The 20,958-nt window shown below is 37.1% G+C and overlaps 1 protein-coding gene across 2 annotated transcripts in view; it reads right to left on the bottom strand.

Moving 5' to 3' along the window:
- LOC123672918 (LIM/homeobox protein Lhx9-like) overlaps window positions 1-20,958 on the bottom strand; it is a 211,747-nt gene that overhangs the window by 88,258 nt on the left and 102,531 nt on the right. The gene's annotated exons all lie outside the window — the stretch shown is intronic.

Below are 20,958 nucleotides of genomic sequence, written 5' to 3'. Positions count from 1 at the left end.
CTCTTATCCAAACAAAACAGAAGTTTCCTGGTTTCATTTAAATGTTCAGAAGAAATATAAAAATTGTAGCTTTCAATAATTCCGTCTTGAATCATAATTATACTCCTAGATATTAAAGCTTGTTTCTATGAATTTCAAGATCCTTTTGCAGAATTTCTTCAAAATTCTCCATAAATTTACTGGTTCTTCATGGGGTGCTGCTGCACCACTCTTCGTACGGCAGCTTTTGCGTTGGTTTTTTTCTGCTGCTGACTACTCTTGTCTTGTTTGGTTTGATAGTGATCATGTTCATAACACTGATGCACAGCTTAACGTTTCTGTGAGAATTATCAGTGAAAACATTAGATCTACACCTTAACATCAGTTACCAATGCTATCACATATACTTCAGCCTCATATTCGTAGATAGGTTGCTACGAATATGAACTGTCAAGAAATCTTGGGATAAATTTCATTTCATTAAATATGCAAATTTGGAATCCGATATTTTCCTAATTGTCGAATTGATGAAGAGCATAATATTCATTATTTTCTGTATCTATCTGCAGAAATCCAAGGTTTGGCAACTTTTGCTCTCCTAGTGTCATCGGTTGTTTCACGTCGTTTGGCGCGCTTGAAGTTCGTTGTCTGAATTTCTGATATATTTAGGTATTCATCTAAATCTATTTTGAGTTAATATGAAACATTGATTCACTAGACATAAGAAGTTCTTTCTTTGTGGAGAAATTCGCGAATTGAGTGAAATATCGTATCACTGATATGTTTTCATTTCCACGCGCTTCATGTCAAATTTGATAGTTCATGTTGGGGACAAAATTTGCTTACTGAAAATAACAAATGCTACCTCTATCTATGTTTATTACTCTGAACTTTCCACTCACAATCACAGATTTTCCCAAAATACAAAAACTTCTCTAATCCTTCCCTAGATCGCTATCCTATAAATGATTGACGGGGTTATCGCAACCAGAATCTACCCTTCTCCCTTCGCTACCACCACATGCCAATGACTTCCTGTCCCATTATTCTTTATTTTTCTTGTCCAGATCCCCGCTTTTTCCGGCTCACCGTTCTCGAGCGCTCGGGACGCGTTGTTTTGACGTTTTTGACAGTTGCGATGCGTCAGAGTCCAGGCTTCTGGATTATAATTATGAATAAAAATTTGAAGAGGCAACCGGTGGTCTTCGACGTCTCGATGGGGTACGAAAGCCTTTTGGATTCGGGGTTATAGTGGCCCTTAGGACACCTGCCGGCAGTTGATGGCATAACATTGACGAATGTCACGTGAATGGCAGGTATCTATACTTATAAATGTTGGTGTATTGATGACGCAACAAAAAAAATTACAATTGAAGAAGTCCAGGTCATTTATATGGTTGAAAATCCTTTTTTTGATCCACAATGTCTGTATTTTTCGTATTTTGAGCCGGGAATCGGCTCGAACGATAAGATTCCAATCACTGAAGACTAATCTGCCCTTAAATTTAATTCTGTTTGTTGGACTGACCGCATATAAGATAACTTTCAAACGCAATAACCTGAAATCTTTCAATTTGCAGGGTGAGTTTCAATTATAAATGCCTCGGTTAAGTCAATTATTGGGCGAAATCCGACTAGAGGTTCCGCAAATAAAGGGTGTTTTTTTATCGAAGTATATAACTTTAAGTTGGCATTACTGTTCAAGATGAAGACCGATTTAACAGCTGTCAAGTGATTTATTCTCAGTTTGGTTTGGCATTTCATCATGAATAGACTCACACCTGAACAACGCTTGCAAATAGTGCAATTTTATTTCGAAAATAATGGTTCTGTGCGGAATACGTATCGCGCACTACGTCCATTTTATTTTGTTTAGCGATGAAGCGCACTTCTGGTTGAATGGCTACGTCAACGAACAAAACTGCCGCAACTGACTGTTTGTTGCAATTTATGGGCTGGTGGAATCATTGGTCCATACTTCTTCAAAAACGATGATGGCCAAAACGTTACAGTCAATGGTGATCGGTATAGAGCCATGATTATTAACTTTTTCATTCCTGAATTGAACAACCATGATGGCCAGGAGCTGTGGTTCCAACAAGACGGCGCAACATGTCACACAGCTCGTGCCACAATCGATTTATTGAAAGACACGTTTGGTGACCGCCTAATTTCACGTTTTGAACCTGTGAATTGGCCTCCAAGATCTTGTGATTTGACACCGCTAGACTACTTTCTGTAGGGCTATGTAAAGTCATTGGTCCATGCGGATAAGCCACAAACCCTTGACCATTTGGAAGACAACATTTGCTGTGTTATTGCCGATATACGGCCACAAATGTTGGAAAAAGTCATCGAAAATTGGACGTCCAGATTGGACTACATCCGAGCCAGCCGTGGCGGTCATATGCCAGAAATCATATATTAAATGTAATGCCACAAGATTATCTTGCGGATAAATAAAATTCATGTCAATCGAATAATCCATCGTTGTTTTAATTCAATTTAAAGTTCTATAGCTCTAAAAAAAACACCCTTTATAAATGGCCGAAATTTTGTGACTCTTTCAATTTCCAAACTGCAGATTCGATCGAGATGAAAATTTACAATTGGTTGTAAAATTTCAAAGGGGGTTGAAATTCCTCTTTCTATAACTTTAATTAGAAATAATGAACCAATATTCAATCTTAAATCCTAGAGATGCACCGGGTATACTCTCAGAGAAAGTACCGAGGTCGCCGCGATAGAAAGACCAGAAAATAAATTCCTAACCTAACTCTTTCATTTGTCAACCGCGAGCGGGTCCATAAACAATAACCCGAGTTGTCATAATACTGTAAACACTAAAAATTACATCGCGAGGGCCGTCGTAAATATGTCAACGTTTCAGTTCCGAAAACCACATGAAACTTGATCTGGACAACGGCTGCGGACAACGGACAAGGAAAAAAAAATGATAGGAGCCAGCGAGCGCGGCCGTACGTAGTAAAAATTAAAATTCTCATATATAAAAGGCGAAGTTTATATTTTTATATATTTATTGAGTCATAATAACTTGTCAAGATCATAAACTATATTGGATAATCTGGAAGCTGACGGGTCCAGTGACCTTGCCGGACGCCGTGTGTTGTCCGCCAGTGACGGAGATTCCCCAAGAGTATACAGGGTTTTTATAAATTATTGTAATATCCCAGTTTCATTTGATTTTATCGTAGACTTTTGAATTGTTATAGAAGTGACACCCAAGATAATTGTATTAGTTTGACATTTAAAATGTGAAGAAAAAACAATGTGTGGTTGTGATTGTCATGAGCATAGTAAGTCTTATTCGGTATCAATTCTGTGGTTAGAGTATTTAGCGTCAAAATGATAATAATTCCAAGCTACAATGTTACATTCATAGTGTATTACATACACTTAACATGCAAGCTTAGGAGCCAAATTCTCGTAATTTGCAGAAGGTTTTAATTTTATGCTTCAATATGCAGAAATGTGCGGCTGCTACTCATTGAATGCTCTCAAATACCATGGTGAGGCCGCTATTAATAGAAGAACGTACCGAGAGTGGTTTCGACACTTCAAGAACGGTGCTTTTGACCTCAAAGACCAGCATGGCGGTGGAAGGGAGAAGGTTTTCGAAGATGCAGAATTGGAGGCATTACTCGATCGAGATTCATGTCAAATGCAACAAGAATTGGCAGGATCATTGGTAGTGATGCAACAAGCCAATTCAAAACGTCTGAAAGTCATGGGAATGATTCAGGAATAAGGAAATTGGGTGCCGTACGAGTTGAAGCCGAGAGATGTTGAACGGCGTTTGTTTGCGTATCAACAGAAGGGATTTCTGCATCGTATTGTGACTGGAAACGAAAAATGGGTTCATTACGATAATTCCAAGCGCAAAAAATCATGTGGATATCGCGGCCATGCTTCCACGTCAACGGCCAAACCGAATATTCCCGGTTTCAAGACCATGTTCAGTATTTGATGAGACCAGCTCGGTGTAGTGTATTATGAATTGTTAAAACCGTCTGACACAATCACAGGCGATCGTTATCGAACGCAATTAATGCGTTAATGAGGCGAGCATTGAAAAACAAACGGCCACAATACAACGAAAGACATGATGAAGTGATTTTCCAGCATGACAATGCTCGATCCCATGTTGCGAAAATGGTTAAGACATACTTGGAAACGTTGAAATGGGAAATACTACCACACCCGCCGTATCCTTCAGACGTTGTTCCCTCGGACAATCACTTGTTTCGATAATTGGCACAATGCCTGGCTGACCAGCACTTCCGGTCTAATGAAGAAGTAAAAAATTGGATCGATTCGTGGATCGCTTCAAAAAAATACCAGTTTTTTCAACGCGGGATTCATACGCTGCCCGAAAGATGAGAGAAAGTATTGGCCAGCGATGGACAATACTTTGAATTATAAATGTTAAACCAACTTTTTACAATAAAGCCTCGAATTTCGGGAAAAAAACGGCGAAAGCAAGGTTGTACGACTATATTTTTTTTTCGAATGCCGAATGTGGTAAGTTTTAAACTAGAATCGAAGAAAACACATTGATACAATACAATATTAAATAGATTCATATTCAACAATTCCAAAACTTTCAAGCTCTTTGAATAATTTATATGTATATGAAACATAACCAAGGTGTTTCTTTGCATTTTAAAGTCTTGTTTTTTAAATTCAACATGACTTTCAGTTTGTATTGGGATACGTTCCAATTTTTCTAGTAGAAAAACTGTACGCCATAAGGGAATGGCTAGGTACAGTAGAAAGAATATAATATGTAATGTGTAGATGAATTGAAAAGAAGAAGAGATTCTTCTTCGGAAATATCGCAGATCATTTCTGGATTTCCCACTAGTTCCTCAAATTTGACATTTCTGTAAAACACCATTGACGTCAAATATGGATTGCTCTGTTTGTTTTCTTTACAATTACAATTAGTAGGGCATGAAGATAGTCTCTCGGAGATCGAAACATACAGCCATTTAATAAAACATTTGGTTCTCCTTTTACTTAGTATCACTCCAATATTTTCTATAAATTTAAATTACATCAAATCAGTTCACTTTCATGGGCCAACACCGTGGCGCCGCCACTGGCAGCCAGAATAACCACCGACCATCATCCGACATGTCTCCGTCTCCCGGTCATAAAAGTACCTGTTATCTCCGACAGATCTTATCACTTTACCAGATATACGCAGGGAGCACTGCGGCGCAAGATGCCCACCGATATTTATTAACGTAACACTTATAATGTTTGCACTGCTGGGCATGGTGAGGCGAATTTTTCGGCCCGTTTCCCACGCTGGCCACCTCTGTCCGATGTTGGCGGATGTTCGGAATACGACGACGGCCTTCTTAACGGCCCGATTTGACGACTGTCGATGGCGTTTCAATCCTGGATGATCTCCCTTTTTATGGGACAGGTTTATGGCGATCGAATGGACGTTTGAGAGACTGACGTAGGTGATATCGTTACGGGAACGGGTATTTCTCAATGAAAAACGTCGATAACTGTATCTGTGGGTTTTAGCAGACGAGATTCCGTTGACTTTATGTGGAGTTTACGTTTCGGACTCACTCGAAAATTGTTGAGGACTTTGTACTTACCTAAATGAGGCAATGAATGAAATAAGTTTGCGCCAGGCGATCTTTTCTGCACTTAACGTAGTTTGGTGTTAAGACGAACTCATCCTTACCTGAAAAAAAAAATTACATTGAATATTGTGTAATCATCAATTTGAAAAAATACGTTTATGATCATCTTTTTCTCGAAAACATCGAGATTTAAGGTTTAAGTGGCGCTTCATTTGTTGAATTTTGAACAATTGAGAAGAAATTCTGTGTAAGCAAATGATGGTTTTATATATACTCTACTCCATCGACAACCACGGTTAGAGTATGCTGACTTCAACTGCGGTCAAAGAACCACCAATGATGCTGGACACTCTGGTAGCCAAAAGTTTGTTGCAACAAAAATCTCAAAAATCAGCTAGCAAGGCTATAGAATCCTTGTTTTGGGACGAGTATGTTATATTGTATTGGCTATCTTGACAAAGGTACAACCATCAACAGTGATTATTACATAACGTTATTAGAGCGTTTGAATGCAAGAATTAGGAAAAATATCCTCAAATGCGGAAGAAAACATTCTCATTCACCAAGACAACGGTCCTTATTACAAATCGATGAAAATCATGCTCGAAATTAATAAATTGCGCTTCCAACTGCTTCACCACACAGCTTTTTCTCCAGGTTGAGCCCCCAATGATTGCTGGCTTTTTGCATTCCACAAAGAATGTCCTAGGAAAAGAAAAAAAGACGAATCTCTCTACAGAGAAGGTAAGAAAAAGTTCAGTCTGAATAAGACCAACCCCAATACCACCATAGATCCTCATTATTTGTGGGTTACATCAGTTTTTAATATGCACGAGGCATTTTGAATATGTTAGTTAGAAATCACTTCTTCTTATGATGAACTGACAGCAGTTGCAGTTATCTGCAACTGCATTCAGTTCGAACCTCAGAGTAATAAACACAGATAGCGGAAACATATGTCATTTTCAGTAAACAAATGTTGTCCCCAACATAATCTATCAAATTTGACATGAAGCGCGGTACTGAAAACATATCAGTGATACGATATTTCACTCAATTCGCGATTTTCTCCACAAATAACGCACTTCTTATGTCCCATAGTGAATCAACGTTTCATATTAACTCCAAATATATTGAATTGAATACTTAAATATATCAGAAATTCAGAAAACAAACTTCAAGCGCGCCAAACGACGTAAAACAACCAATGACACTAGGAGAGCAGTTGCTGAACCTTGGATTTCAGCAGATCGATACAAAAATAATAAATATTCCGCTTATAAATTTGACAATCAGGAAAAATATCGGATTACAAATATTCAAATTTACATATTTAATCGGGAATCACTCAAATAAATATATTTCATTCAATATAATATACATTCATAACTTTATAGTAAAATTGTAGATTTGAAAATATATCACAATCGGACAACGTAATCTAACCATGTTGGGGACCAGTAAAAATCACGTATACTCCCTCTATGTATGTTTATTACTCTATGGTTCAAACATTCACATAAAGATCGTTTGAACATACTGAATGAAATAAATTCGATCAAATAAAGAAACCTGGTTGTTAGTTTGCAGGAAGACATTCGATTAGTTGGGAACTGCTTCCTACCAACTTCAACTGCTACCAGTTTTCTACATTTACATAGAGGTCGTTATGAGCATGAAGCATAAACTATATAGGACCTTATATGGAGCCTTGGGGTACTCCTGTCTTGATTCCAAATAATATTGGTTTGGTATAAATTTCACTTTTCCGAATATGTTAACTCCTCAAGTTCTACATTTTATCATTTTAGATCGCCATTCCAGTTTTTTTCCAGCCTCGGAATCCAAAGAACCCCAGGAATTTCCCCAGCCGTCAAGATGCCCATCTCCGATCGAGAAAATCATAACATCGCAGCCTCCGTCTGGATATTCAATTACACAATAATTAAGATAAGTTCCTAAATTTACGTCCGCGGTCCGTTCGAGATGCCTTTCTCAGATTGTGTGAGCCCGAGACGCGGGCAGTTCGAGCCCCACGGGGGGGCACAAGAAATACGAAACTTTTATAACGCTGAACGTCCTGGCATAGGTAGCCATAAACGTAACTTTTCCTTTACTGGCGACAAAAGGGAATATTTTATTCCATGTTACGTCCGATGCCGTACTTTGTCGCATAACACACTTGTAAACACAATTTTTTTTTTGTCGTGGTACTATCTTCACATCTCGGTGGATTTTAAGGCTTTTGTGAGACGGGACAGCGCCACGGGATGTCACAATTCAGAGGTTAGAGACTACGCTTTCCGAGAATTCGCGGGAAGTCCTGGAATGTCGTATGCAAATGAGGCGAGACGTCGTTTGTGACGGTTGACGTCGTGAGAGGCTACTTGATAAGGTTGAGATCGAAATACTCGGACAAGATCAACCATAGCCTGCTGAATTGTATTGTTGTCTGAGTTTGCATGATTTACATAGGCGTACAACTCTGCTACCGTCGTTTTTTTCCGAAATTCGAGGCTTTATTGTGAAAAATTGGTTATACATTTATAATTCAAAGTATTGTTCATCGCTGGCCACTACTTCCTCCCATCTTTCGGGCAGCGTACGAATCCCGCATTGAAAGAACTGGTCAACTTTTGAAGCGAATCGATCCAATTTTTTACTTCTTCATGTGACCGGAAGTGCTAATCAGCCAGGCCGTGTGAAATTGATCGAGAAAAGTGATAATCCGAAGGAGAAACGCCTGAAGAATAGGTCTTGACGACTTTCGCAAAATTTTTTGTCGAAAAATTTTCGTAAAATTTTCCCTCAGAAAATTGAAACAAAAATAAAAGTTCCTTCATGGGGATATTGTTTCATTTCATTGATTGATTCGACTATGTGCATCACTAGAATTCTTGCAGCTGGACGATCAGTACAGAAACAGCTACAGCTATCTCTTGCAAAACGGCGGAAGCAGAGTTGTACACCTAGTAAAAGTATACTAATAATTGAATGGACTAGTTTTCATTTCTTTGTTTAGGATCAATTCTAAAAATTTAAGTAAAATGAAACAAAAATGTGGAAGAATCATTGAAATATCTCTAGAAATGAAAAAGTTATGGGACTTTGAAGTTGCGCTTGGAAGAATAATTTCATAGTCTAGTGTGTGACGTCACGCCACTTACACGAGGCGACTGGTATTCGCAGAGTGCTTACGAATTCATTGGTGTACATTCACTTGTTCCGTTCGTTACACGATGGCTGAAATAAAAAAGAATCCTACAAATATTGTATTGTGCCCATGTGTGCAAGCACGACAATTAAAAACCCCAATGAATTGTTTTTTCATGTACCAAATGACATGAATCAAAGGAAGAAGTGGTGCAAATTAATGAGGCGTGACTTAATTGGACCTAAAACAACTTCATATGTGTGTGAAGATCATTTTGATGTAAGTACATTCCTGTACTAGCTGTCTATTTCTGATAATAAAAATACTAAGGTGTAAGTTGGTTTGAAATAAGTTATTGAGTAAAAATAATGTTGTCCTTTCACGAAGCCTTCTTCCATTATGGTGACATAAAAACAAAACTCGAGTTAAAACTACACTGTACAATTACAAACGGCGCGAGAGCCTTGGCGCGGCTAAGTATTTAAACGTAATTTATGGTGTAGCGATCACAGGCAAGTGGCGTGACGTCACAGACGAGTCGAAGACCAAAGACGTTCCGCGCTAAAATACGTAAATTTAAATAATCTATTTCTCAGTCATTTATTGATGGATTTTCAGAATTTGTTCACTGATTTATCAGTTTTGCTCTATATTTTAATTATATCGTGTCAAATGTAGTATTATCGACATCACTAAACTTGTCCAATACGATTCAGCAAGTGTTTTTCAAGGGAAACGGCGGTTACAACAAAAATATCGAAAGGTTTCACTTTTCAATAGACGACTGTGCATGCGTATCCATTTCGACGCACACTATATAATCTCATACAATACGAAAAATGGCGAATATTCGAACACCGCGTCGCGCAACAACAAAAATAACAACAGCCGTTGCCGAGATAACGACTCGACTGTTTTCACAACCCATTCAACTGTCGCTGTCGCGCTATTTTTGCATGTTCTCGACCTCAAGCGCCCAGTAATTACGGCCGAGCACTCGGAAAAGCAAACTCCGAAGGCGTTCCAGCCGGAGGCAGCAGGAAACGCGCTAGAAAAATCCGTAATACGTATACGTTTATCATACACACGTACGTCCGTTTCGAGAAGTGCGAAGGTATATACATATATATCTATGTATATAGGGTGGGTCACGGTCCCTTGTACTCTCTGGACTTTTAGGGAGAATGGAAGGTACGCTTTTATTGAAAATTTGGTTTTTTGGGTAGGAATCACTACTGTTTAGATGTTGTCGCTTCTATCAAAAAGTACTGAAAACTTCGTTTTTTCAAATTGAAACACCTTCTACCTATATAAATAATGGTTTAACGTCTTAATATATCAAATTAATTCAACGGCATTCGGACAATTTTTCAATTCTGAAAAAAGTACCTCCTCGAGCGGGACTCGAACACACAACCTCCAAATTACTAGTCCGATGCTCCAGTCTTTGAGCTATCGAGGAAGTTGAATTGCGGAGAATCTTCAACTTCCGCGATAGCTCAAAGGCTGGAGCATCGGACTAGTAATTCGGAGGTTGCGGGTTCGAGTCCCGCTCGGTGAGGTACTTTTTTCAAAATTGAAAAATTGTCTGAATGCCGTGAAATTAATTCAATATGTTAATATGCAGACGTTAAACCATTATTATTTATCATTCAAGTATGTCTTGTTGAAGTCTGTGATTTTGAACGACCCTGCTGTAATTGGGGATTCATCAGGCCAAGTAGCTTGAAATTTTAACCAACTACTCCACTTGAAAATCTAGCTTGTGAAAAATTACATACTTGAGCTTGACTTAGCTTGATTTTAAAAATTTATTGCTTGACTTGATATCAAGCTACTTGATATTACTTGGGCTTGATATGCACGCGTTGCACGGCATATATTTCTGCAATCTCGTGCGCGCTTAGACTAAATAAGGGGATTCCTCGAGCGCCCAGAGACTGAACCATTCGCCAGTATGACTTTATTAGTAGTTTTCTGACATTTCTATGAAATCTATTGATAGATTTGGGTAGTTTCAAAAATATTTTTCCAAACTTGTCCATAATGGCCAAGGATTTTTTATCGACGCTTGAAAGACAATTTTTCAGAGCAGCTCTTACAGTTACAAAAACCCGCAATAGGTTAGGCGACAAATCTATAAGATGCCTCATGTGTCTTAGATCCTGGATAAAAAATTTTGAAATCAAACAAAGCCTGCAGGTCCCTCAATATCAAGAAACTTTTTTTTTAATTTTATTTTTCATTTTGTTATGATTAATAGTGATTTAATTTAAGTTTCTATTTCAAACGTATTTCATTATTGTGACACTGTACAATAAAACTGCTAAAAATCAAGTAGCTTGATATGATTCAAGAACTTGATAAATACTTGACTCGACATGAGATTGACGAACTACTACTCGACTTGAGCTTGAATTCGAATTTAATCAAGATCAAGCCAAGAATACCTGAAATATAAGGGGCGTAATTCATTAAACGTCAATGGCAATACATACCTTAAACTTCAGTTTTCTAGGAATTGACGAATGTTTGAATGAAGCTATGTTTTGCACAGAAAAAGGAGTAAATCAATCAATTATTCGATAACCGCTAGAGATAAGGACAAGAAAGTTAATACATAAATAACTAAGAGGCTACGGCAAACCTAAAAAATTTGACATATCGAAGTAAGTACTTTTTGGTATAAACGGCAACACCGGAGCGTTGAAAATATTTTGGGTCAATAGAGCTGTGATTCCTACCCAATAAACCAAATTTTCAATAAAATCATACCTTCCATTATCCGTAAAAGTCCAGCGTACCATAGACCGTGGTCTACCCTGTATATAATATATGTATATCTATATATTATACCTTGAAAAAAACTTTTTCTCGCGTTGTTTTGCGCAGATCGGGAATTGAAAACTAACGCGGCAATTATTCCAATTTAGATCGTAAGTCAGAGGCAATTAGTAACACACGAGGAAGAGAACAGGTTGATTAGATATTGAAATGTGATAAGGATTTGTGCAAGTGCGTGGAAAGATTTGTCATGACTCGATTGCCACTTTGTATTTGTCAGGAGAACCGTGTCGGGCGATTTGAATCGGTTTGCGCCACTTGTACAGTCTCTGTACGTTTTGTACGAGTTGGTTTGGGAGATGCTGGTGTAACCGGTAGATTTGCATTTTCGTTTTTACTTCGAAAATAGATTGAAGTCTTGACGCTTATGACCGGTTGGATGACACCGCTCAGCTGGACAGATTAGAAGAATTTTTAGTTTCAGGCACACTATTCATAAGGCGCCAACACTTCATTCAAAGATATCGAATTTGCTTTCAATTCACAAGAAAAAAATAACTATCAATCTATATTACCCAAGACTACATGAAATGCTTTTGTTGATTTAAACTATGATATTATCTACATCTTGTTAGTTACAAAATGACGAATGCGCCAACATCGTTTTATCGTATTGAAAAAATACTGAATATCTTTATAATAAAGAGTTTTCCAATGAGAATTTTGGCTTTGTTATAAAAAAAAATAAATATATCGTAAAAGATAACTTTTCGAATACCATCTTTAAGGTCTTGAATCGATTGTAGACCTTCACTTTTACGTGAATTTTTGAATCACTTATTTAGCTCTTGTAAGCGTTAATTAACAACTTCTAATTATATACAGGGTGTTCCTAAATTGAAGGTACGAAGGAAAATGAGAGATTACTCGAAAAATTCTCAGAAAAAACAGTCCTATAAACATGGGCCCGCAAACGCTTTTTTTTTCGAGATACAGGGTATTTCTTGTTCTCCTACTCTTCCGTGATAATTATAACAGTTTATCGAATCTTTATAATTTTCGCTAGAGTTGGGTAAATAAGTACCAAAACTTAATTAATTCAATTCATCACAGCTTACTAGCTCTTCACAATAATTTGGATTTTTCTGAGGTTTCCTAGAAAATTGTTTGAATTTTTTTCTCGAAATCGATAGCAGATACGACAAAAGTATGACAAACTAAAATGTGTAGTAGGTACTAGACCAAAGTCTCTTCACTTTTTTTCTGGTGTAAGGAAGCAGACAACCTTCCAGAAAAAATATCACGTTGTAGATTTGTATTTGAAATTAGCACATTATAGGATGAAAACTTCAAATATGAATACCTATGTCAAAGTCAGGTGAGATATCTTATAAAGAGGTACTATGAGGAAAAACTTGAAATGAAAATCGAACTTTAACACTATGTGTCTCGAAAACAAAGCGTTTATAAGACGAGGACGAGGAATTTATGATTTTCGTTCCGTTCAAATTTAGGAACAACCTGTATAATTTTTGTTTCCGTATTTATGAAAAACTTCAACCTCTCTTTAGTAGTCCCAACGCATTTTGATTCAAGCACCCTCTAATAGTCTAATACAAGCTACGCCACTGGTTATAATAGTGGAACGTAACAACTGAAAATGGTCGAATAGGTAGCACGTCACCTTCACGTCATATTTTCCGCGTTTCCTTCAATGGAATCTCATGAATAAACAATCAGATCCGACGTGCTTTCACGATTAGCTACAGATTATCAACTACCAATAACATTTGCATAATGTGTGTAACTATGCCACAGATTTCCACTACGGTTGCATATTGACGATAATCGATTATTTCTGCTTGAGAGGGGAAAAACTTCGAAAAAATATGTATATAGAGAAAATTTCGGTTAAATATTTTGATGCCGAAAATGTGTCATTCATTTTTTCCAGCTGAAAGAGGTTCTGAGATTCCCTCAATAGGGAATATGAATTTAGGACACCCGATACCACAAACCTTATCACGAAATGTGATTGAATTATTTTGGACATTGACTTGAACGAGCACTCAAAAATTCATTTTTAAAATCTGTAAGCCAAGAAATATTTGTTACATTTTTAGATTATTAAAAATGTATAAAAATAAGATATAATTTCTTTCATATTCTGTCCGCTAGACCACAAGTACCAAATATGTTTGGAAACAGCTCATTCTCATTAATCTAAAAATGTAACAGACTACAGGGTGTTACATTCAAACCAATTGCCGCTCGATAAGTATTTTTGATAATATTGTTAATTTAACGAATAAAGAATTTTACGCGTTACTTTATGATCACACACAAAACTACTGTATTTTTGTCCACCCTGTACCAATTGGAATCAATATGTGATACATTTTTGGAATCAGCTCAGCTAGAGTAATCGGAAAATTGGAACAAAATGGGGGTGTTCCTTTTAAAAAAAATGACGGTCACGTCATTACTCGAAAGTAATTCACCCTGTATATTAGATTATCATTTTAGAATACGGTAAATTACAATAAAAATTGACGTGTTTCAGGATGATTTCTTAAAATGATCTGTTTAGCTAAAAATCAACTTGTTTCATACTTCACGGACACAGTGTATATTTTTCACTCTGAGGGTCAATACAAAATGTATAAAAATAATTTTTGACATTGACAACCACTCAAAAATGCATTTTTAAAATCTGTAAGCAAAGAAATATAAAACAAGTTCACTACCTGGATGGGTGATCGCAATGTACGAAAAAAAATTTTCTCCTTCAAAAATTTGGCATTTCCAGGATTCAATTCAAACGAAATTATCCGACTGGTAGAAGTCTAGATCGAGAGTCAGCCAGAGGCAGTTGACATAAGGCCAACACATAGAGTAATAAACATAGATAGAGGAAGTAGACGCAATATTTACATGTCCCCAACATTATTAGATTACTTTGTCGGATTGTGATATATTTTCAAATCCACAATTTTATTTATGAATGTATATTATATTGAATGAAAGATATTGGTTTCAGTGATTCCTGATTAAATATGCATATTTGAATATTTGGATCCGATATGTTTCCCAATTGTCGAATTTATAATAAGCAGAATATTTATTATTTTCTGTATCTACCTGATGAAATCCAAGGTTTGGCAACTTTTGCTCTCCTAGTGTCATCGGTTGTTTCACGTCGTTTGGCGCGCTTGAACTTTGATTTCTGAATTTCTGATATATTTAGGTATTTATTTCAATATATTTTGAGTTAATATGAAACGTTGACTCACTATGGTACATAAGAAATGCGTTCTTTGTGGAGAAATTCGCGAATTGAGTGAAATATCGTATGAATGATATGTATTCATTTCCGCGCACCTCATGTCAAATTTGATCGTTTATTTTGGGGACTAAATTTCTTTACTGAAAATGACGTATGCTGAGAGTCAACACAAAATGTAAATGAATAATTTTCGACATTGACTTGAACGAGCACTCAAAAATGCATTTGCATGTCGGACAAGTTCAACATCTGGATGGGTGACCGCAATGTAATTGAAAAAAATTGTCCCCCTCAAAACTTTGGCATTTCCAGGATTCAACCCAAACGAAAATACCCGACTGGTAGCAGTCTAGATCGAGCGTCAACCGCAGCCAGTTGACATTAGGTCAACAAACGACAAACTTTCGCAAGTGCAACACGATTGCACAAGAAATTGAAAAAATGCAGTCCCATTCTCGTCACATCGTGCCAGTCATATTTCGCGGACCGCTCTCTCAATGGGAGAACCGGTCCAAAAGAGTCAAAACACCGGGCTCCGGACGCTCGACTTCCCAGAGCACACACACACACATATATGCACAGATGACGTCGATTTTTTCCCACCAACAGGTTTTTTCCGTCAGCGGCTGAATCTGTCCGGATTCAATCAAATCGGAGATCTGTATGAATACCTGTTGCCCGGCACCTGCTCTAGATGTTGCCATCTATTAACATAGCGGAAGAATCAACAGTTGATTTATTTTGGAGAGGTCGGTTTTGTAAGGCGGATTTTTCGATTTTTTTTTTTTTTTAATAACCGAGATATGGGTCAGCGGAGATGATGTTGATGTTGGTGCTCGAGCAGTTCGGAGGTATTCGAACGGTTTTATGCTTTAATCTGCTTTTGATCGTTCGTTCTTTCATGGTAAGGGATTAAGATTTACGTGATTTTAAATCGAGGATTGAAATGTTGAATCGTTTCATTGTGATTTGGCCTTTCTTGGTCAATTTGGCGTACCCCAGGGTTCATTGTTTGTCCCATTCTAATCCTAGATACAATACAACTGATTTCTCAACCAGAAAACCCTGATTTAGTTCTATTTTAGAGTCATAATTCCCACAAGAGTCAAAATAAGAAGACTAATTCGATGTATAATATGGATAGATTAGTATTTGAATGATTGATCACTCTTTCAGAATATACAGGCTGAATTTAAAATTGAAATACACTGAAACGTCTCAATATTTTTCGAAAAACTCCTGATAGATTGTATGTATTTCTTCATAAGTCATGTAAAAGTTCAAAAATATTGAATTTCATCATTAACATAATTGAGATATGGTTGGAAAGCGTACAAATTTTAGAAGAGTTAAAAAACCAAAACTATAAATTTTTTATGAAAAATATCAGTAAATTTATTTCAAACGGCCATACAAGAGTTTTCGTCAAAAACTTAAAGAATCGATCAACCGATTTTCGCACAGAATCAAAATGAATCTGAACTATAGAACCTAGTTAAAAAGAAAGTGTGCACCCTTATGAACAAGCTGAACAAATTTCTGTTTGGCGTTCATATCGGAGTAAAAAAAAACTCTTTGGAAGCAGTGAAGTTTCTAACCGAATTCCAATTTGATGAGATGTTTGAATTGGCCACCGTTCATTTTTATACAGTGATAGTGTATTTATTCAACACTTTCTCTTACATTTTTGTAGCATTATGAAAAACACTTGCTTTAGTCGATAAGTTATTTTTGTTGATCTTTTGATTACACTGTGTGTTATAAAAATGTTGGTAAAAACACAAAAAAAAGAATGTAATTACTGCCTTGCAGCCATTGATAACACTTTCAACATCTTAATAGCTAATTCATTCACTTCACTCCTATTGCCATATTGCTTAAGAGGTTGCAATTTCGGGAATATTCACTGGACTTTTTCATGTGAGCTGCCCTATACACCTATCCACATATTGGACACTTTAATGACAGTTTCAGGACAGATTTTGGCCGTAAATGCTCAGACTAAACTACCTAAAACCTGTCAATAAACGAGACTCATTCCTCAACTTTTTTTATACTTCCCGTACATTGTCGATATCCCCTTCAATTTCTTTTGCCAATTGCACCACACTCTCGTGCAGCGGATGTTAAGAACACGTGAACGTTGTGTGTCGCAATTTAGAAGAACCGTTCTTGGAATTACGAAATTGGCATAAAACGACTGTCCGTTCTCAGATCATTTGTAGCGATTGAGATTTGCGATACACGCATGAAAAGGAAATGATCCTGCAATTTATTGCCAAGGTTTCAAAACACGAAAAAAATTGTCGGAGCTGAGACCTTCTCTGGGCTTCATAAGAATTCAATTTCGGAACAAAAAATCTGGAAAATTGGGCATGAATGAAAGTTCTCAAATATTGAGCTGTACCAACTGACAAAGACAATTCAACACTCAGAAGGCACTGTTGTTCTCCTAACCTCTCATCAGCCAAAAATCGAGTTGTCGCAAATCCGTCTCTAATGGCCATAAGTCTTAGACGTCGATCTTGAACTTCATTTTTGCCGCTTCGACGTCCGGTGCCTTCTCTTCTTCGATTTTGGGCATTATCAAACCACGCTGACAACATCTCATAACAGTAGTTGGATTTCTGTTCGTACGGTTAGCGATTTCTCGAAATGACAACCCCGCCTTCCATAGACCAATAATATTACCTCTTTGAAATTCACTTAGTCGGCGATAAATTCCGCATTTTAACAACTAAACATCGACTTTGGATCTCCTCGAACAGCTTTGTTGTAATATTGAAAAACTTGCAAAAAACGACTACAATATTTGAGTAACAAAAATTGCTACATGAAAAAATCTTCACGATGTTTTTCTCCCAATTCAATCATTCACTCCTACACTGTCTATGTTTTACCAAAAAAAAAATTAAATTTTAACAGCTCCTTCTGGGTGTTGCAGTTTATTTGCCAGTTGGTATATTTGAATGTTGTTAGTTATAGAAAGGCTTGATCCATTTCATTCGAAAGATTCCAATAATTCATTATTGCAAACCTACAGAAGCAGTCGTTTCAAATTGATAAAAATTATTGAATCTTGTCAGAGAGAATTGGTTGAAACCTTGAAACGCCGAATCGTTCAACGGTCAAACATGCAATTCAAGATATCTCAATCCTCATGTATTTCTAAAGTACACGCAAATGCGACACAAACGCAAAAAATCCTAGCCATGCAAACATCCTATCAACTATGTAAAACAAGCGCAATAACAATATTGAAACGATTGCGAAATTCGATTATTTTAATATGCACAGACCGGGGACGTACTAAGCAATAATCTTCTCTCCATTAAATTTCTTCTTCAACGTTTTAATCGTACATGTAATATGCATTACCTGTACTTCGTTTGCTTCTTTACATAATGAGCTTAAGAGGACAAGCCGACAGGCTAACTTATAAAACCGTCTATTTCGTCGTTTTTCTTTTGGGATTTTTTTTTCTAGACAGCCCACTTGGGAGTACATTTACTGATCGCGAAATTTGATGTACGAGGGTTGTCTGATTGATGCACATAGACTGCCATGAATTGTTGGTTTGGTTGCAGATCCATCAAACATTTCATGTTCAGTTTCCTTCAATTTTATAAAGGATGATCTAGAATGCTGTCTCTGAGTATTATGCTTGGGTAAACATTGCATCTCGACCTTGAGGTCTATTGTGTCCCCTATCAGAGTTGTCCTCTTCACTACACCATCCAAAGCTCGCCTCCAAAGTCTCTTCAGTCTCTGGGTTGTCTCGAGGAGGTAAAATCATCATTCAAGTTTCTCGTCCAAAGCAATTTTGTAGATGTCCAGTCTTCTATATTCTTCATCCAAGATTGTTGTCTCCTTCCTAGTCCTTGATTCTCCTTTATTTTTCCCTTTATGATCAACTGGAGTAATTGATACTGATTATCTCTCAACACATGTCCGAAGTAAGCATTTTTTCACCTTTAAATAGATGCATTAACATTGTCTAGCATTCTCTCATTCAATACTTCTCCTATCCAAGAAATCTGGAGCCTCCTGGACTTCATTATTCTCGGAAAAATCACAAGATATCCCCCTCAACTTAAAATATTAACCTGTCTCTCATTTCATCTCATACTTACTTATGTAAATAATCGGCTGTTTTATGTCGACCATCAAGTATGCTAAGTAGCCTGAATGAATTTGCTGAAATTATCAATGAAGCTTTCCTTATCTGCTTATGCCATTTAGATCTTGGATGTTCTGATGAATGCACAAATATAGATCCAGTTTTTCTCGTAAACGAGACCATCGAGATGAAAGTAGACCTCACTTAAAATGATTTCGTGCGTTAAATCACATAGTACCACCTAAAACTGCTTGCAATTCAAAACCTGCTCTCTCCACGAGTCTTCTGCTCTCCTCACCTCTAAGACACTTCTTGGATCTTCACCATTTCCTAGAAATCCTTCTCCCACCAACCTCGTCTCCTAGGTGGCGGCAAAAAACATCGAACCTCAGCATCCAACGCGTCGCCAAACGTTAATAAATTTTTTTTTCGCCAACCGATTCATTACCGAAGACGACCTCACTTCCTGCGTCTTCAGATTGCAGATCACGTTCGTCTGGAAGCGTGTCAGCCATTAGTATCTTCATTTGCCGCTACCAAATCTGAGAGACAACGACGCCGCTCATCTTCGTCCTTTTTCGGAAGCGTTTTATCAATCACAGCACCGAAATGGCGCGCTTAGATGAGGTGGTCGTGACGCGTTAAGAAGGCCCGAAATGGTGTGTGGAAACATAACGTCTGACACCTAGATCGGTTTTGGAAGAGTTAATTTTGTAGAATGGTCAGTAAAGTAGGAGATGAAGAAGGATATGGACAAGCGCGAGTTGTATGAAGCGGTAGAATTGAAACTATTGACCCTGTAAAATGAATGGAAGTTGATATGGAAACGTTCAACTCATTGCCTCCATAAATTAGTTAGTTATTATTTAATTTTTCCTTCATTTTGTAATATAATGTTGAGAATACGAACCATAATTAGCTTATTAGCTTCATGTGTATTCCAATAAGTGTTTCGACAATTCAAAGTCAGATATAGGAAATACCTACATTTGTAAGACGCGTTCTCAATTGAATTTAGCTTCATGCTGAAAATGATATACAATTCTTCACTTGACTACAATATTCGAAACCAACACTGTAAACTCATAATGTTGACAGTGTTCTTTGACACACTATTCCATAAATCATTGCCATCCTGAGGAATCGAAAATTGAGTTGTTCCCCAAGGAACTGTTCCATCCAACATTTTTTTCACCTCTAATAAAAAGACTACAAACATCCTCTTCACAAACTTCCTTTACAATTTTAACTTCTACAATTGTCTACTCAACTACAATGAACTACTCTCAATCAACAAAATCTCATAACAAACCTAATCTACAGGCTTCTAAAAATGGTCTTACAGTGGCAGGGATAGTGTTGATTGAAATATTGTTGCGACTTTTCTGGTTCAACTTACGAACCTCCACGTTTCAACATTTTGGCGTAACCATTTTGTTACACCCAATTCAATATAATTCTTTGTTTTGGCAGATTGAAGCCACCTCCAATGTCATTTACAATCGAACAAATCGTCACATAGATCTATAGAAAATAGAAGTGGTCCCAACTTCGAAGCTTGTGGAACACCAGATGAGGTCAGGTAACTATCAAATCAAAAAACAGTAATATGAGACGCCATGAAGTCTTTTGCATCTTCAGACCGGTTTTACTGAATTTATGCAACAAGAGTGGTTTCGACTGATTTGGGAGTGAATTTTGATTCGAAACTTTCGTTTGTGCCACAAATTAATGTCACTAGGTATGCCGCAAATGGGTACGAGATCATAGCGAGAACTTCTCACGATGTTTCTGTTATCAAAAACACTTCATTATGTATATCTATCTCATTGAATCTCAGTGCATTGAAAGTGTCGAGTCTGCCAGCGACGTCTTATACCTTTGGCATATAGGCAGGTAATTCTTAATCGACTATTGGTTTTCCTCTGGATCTGCCTTGAGCAGGCATGGCAAAAATAGTTCAAAGTGTCGACGAGGATGTCATTTCATGTGTTTACACTTGAACTAA

The sequence above is a fragment of the Harmonia axyridis genome, chromosome 2, assembly GCF_914767665.1.
Source record: "Harmonia axyridis chromosome 2, icHarAxyr1.1, whole genome shotgun sequence".
Classification (NCBI taxonomy): Eukaryota; Metazoa; Arthropoda; class Insecta; order Coleoptera; family Coccinellidae; genus Harmonia; species Harmonia axyridis.
The sequence above is the reverse complement of the archived record's forward strand: the minus strand, read 5'-3'. Positions and strand labels throughout refer to the sequence as shown.